At 39.4% G+C, this 3,032-nt stretch overlaps 1 pseudogene across 1 annotated transcript; it reads left to right on the top strand.

Annotated features, from left to right (window-relative positions):
- The first annotated feature begins 1,306 nt into the window (after positions 1–1,306).
- Positions 1,307–1,880, top strand: LOC103249509 (annotated as a pseudogene). The gene has a single exon (XR_002481277.1). The product of XR_002481277.1 is annotated as a 40S ribosomal protein SA pseudogene (transcript).
- Positions 1,881–3,032: the final 1,152 nt, after the last annotated feature.

Genomic DNA, 3,032 nt, shown 5'->3' with positions numbered 1-3,032 from the left:
AATAAACTGCATGAACATGTGCAATGTTTATTTGTCATGGAATAATTGCGATAAAAAATAATGCAGCAATGGTAGCTAATTTTACTTTGCGTGTACCTTGATGGACATCTGTGCTCTAGTCAGAAAACTGGAAAACAAACCTCTTCTATTTATCGTAAAAGACGGATGCAATATACCAGTTGAATTGCGTATATATGTATAACGATTATTTGCGAATGGAAAACTTGCAGACTGATGCAATATACCAGTTGAATTCCGTATATATGTATAACGATTATTTGCAAATGGAAAACTTGCAGAGACGATGGCTGAACTACTAATTTTACTTTGCGTACCTTATGATAAACATCTGCGCTCCAGTTGGGACATCTAGAAAGAAATGCGATCTGTTTATGGTAAAACGCTGATGTGGAAGGAAGTCATTTTGACTTTATCAGAACTGTCTTTTAGAAAACGTTGTATATTATAGAATAGCCAGGTTTTCTTGTTGGTTGTGCTTTGAACGGTGACTGTCTAAACTTTTGTCATTCATAGTTATTGTTTTTAATTTGTAACCAACTTAGGACCTTGCTAGGTGCGTTTAACTGGCTCTTATGTTGGAAAGTTAGGGAGAGCTGAATTAAAATCACATCTCATGCCTATGGCAAGCACCTGACTACACTGCGGCCCACCTGGACTTCAAGCTGGCCCACTGACACCTGCTTGGGATTCAAGATAACATCTGGGGTCTGGTCAATCTCGTGAGCAACAACTAAGACAGACATCTTTCAGGAAAAGTGGACCAGACTAACTCATGAACTCTAACATAATTGTCATAAGTAGTGGGAAACTGCTGAGGGAGCGGGGGTGGGATTGGCAGTAGTGGGAATCTGCTGGGGGGGGGAGGGCACACTTCATCAACAAGGTTACCTGCATAATGAACATTGGCATACCAAACCTTTCATCATAAAAAAAATGAACAGGAAAAGAAAATAACTCATCTTCACACTTGTCACTATGTGATCTATCTGTTCTTGTAAATGCTATGCCAGATATAGGAAAGAAAGAAATCAAAGGCCCAGATCATCATAGCTTGCAATAAAAATTCATTACAGAATGGGGTTGTTTTTCAGACTGATCTAGGCCTAACTCCTTCTTGCCTTTAAATAATGGCTATACGCCAGGCTTGGTGACTCAGCCTGTAATCCAGCACTTTAGGAGGCCAAGGTGATTGGATTGCCTGAGCCCACGAGTTCGAGACCAGCCTGGGCAACTTAGCGAGACCTTGTCTTTATAATAAATAAATAAAATTAGCTGGGCATGGTTACTGATCCCAGGGCTGACCACCAGCCCCTCACAAAGGCATCTTACGTTAACCTGCCCACCATTGTTCCGTGTAACACAGACTCTCCTCTGTGCTATGTGGACATTGCTATCCCATGCAACAACAAGGGAGCTCACTCAGTGGGTCTGATGTGGTGGATGCTGACTCGGGAAGTTCTGCACATGCGTGGCACCTTCTCCCGTGAACACCTGTGAGAGGTTATGCCTGATCTCTACTTCTACAGAGATCCTGAAGAGATTGAAAAGGAAGAGCAGCCTGCTGCTGAAAAAGCTGTGACCAAAGAATTTCAGGATGAATGGACTGTTCCAGCTCCTGAGTTCACTGCTACTCAGCCTGAGGTTGCAGACTGGTCTGAAGGTGTGCAGGTGCCCTCTGTGCCAATTCAGCAGTTTCCTACTGAAGACTGGAGTACTCAGCCTGCCACAGAAGACTGGTCTGCAGCTCCCACTGCTCAGGCCACTGAATGGGTAGGGACAACCATGGAGTGGTCTTAAGCTCTTAAGCAACACATGCATTTAAGCAACACGGAAATAAGGTTGGCAGAAAATAAACTTGTTTCTAAGGGAAAAAAAACCAACTTCTGTTTTTTGTAATTAAATCAGGTTAGATGTAGAAAACATTTAAACCCCCACCCCATTGCCCTTAATCCCCCTTTTCCTCTCCTAGCACAGTTTCGCCTGACTGAGAAGGCCATTCAGATGTTCAAACTCAAAGAAAGAGACAATGATTCCCACACCTCCATGATGGATAACACTGAGGAAATGATGAAGAGAACCCACTACTACTAATTCATGATTGTTATAATGTTTGGTTTCTTAGGGTTACTGCCCTGTACAATCCACATTCCTTAGAATTACAAGACTGTGCTCACCCTCGCTGGAACAGAATGATTCACACACTCCATGGTTGTATTCACACAGTTAGTAAAATACAGTGTTTATTTCATGATCAATAGTTAAAGTCAGAAATACAATTATATTAATCTTGTAACCATAACTGGTACACTCTTTTGTATTGTTGTACTCATTGATTAATAATGTATCACTATGAATAATGTTTTACTTTGTAGAAGCTCCACTTATTCTTTGCTTAGAATTACTAATAACTGAAAATTGCAGTTTCCTTGTAACGGGAACCAAGAATATGCAAACAATGCGTGTTATTGACAAAATGCAATAATAATTGGAATATCACACAATGTTTTGTAAGTTAGTAGTTTGATATTAATCAGTAGCAAATGCCAATGCTTATGCTTATGAATACAAACTGCAAAATTTGAGATGCTGAGCTGGCCGTGGTATCTATACTGGCTTGTATCCCTGAATTCTGAATTCACAAATAAACTTCTTTTTTCTCAATTCTTGGCTTCTTGAATCTTATTGGAGGCGTGAGAGAACAATGTGTTCCAGGGACATTTTCAGATGCAATATGCCAAATGATTCCGGTATATGTATAAGGATTATTTGCAAATGGAAAAATTCTGTTAACATAATAACTGAAGAAAGGAACTACTGATTTTATTTTTCATATCTTATGATAAATATCTGTGCTCTAGTCAGAAAATCTGAAAGAAATGTGATCTATTTACTGTAAAATGCTGATGCAATATGCCAATGAATTGCATAAATAAGCATAATAATTATTTGTGAATGGAGACATTGAATTAGAAAAATAAGTTCAGAGATGATGACTGAATTATGAATTATAC

The sequence above is a fragment of the Carlito syrichta genome, unplaced genomic scaffold, assembly GCF_000164805.1.
Source record: "Carlito syrichta isolate Samal-C Ts95f unplaced genomic scaffold, Tarsius_syrichta-2.0.1 Scaffold43495, whole genome shotgun sequence".
NCBI lineage: Eukaryota > Metazoa > Chordata > Mammalia > Primates > Tarsiidae > Carlito > Carlito syrichta.
This window is presented reverse-complemented; position numbering and strand designations above follow the sequence as displayed.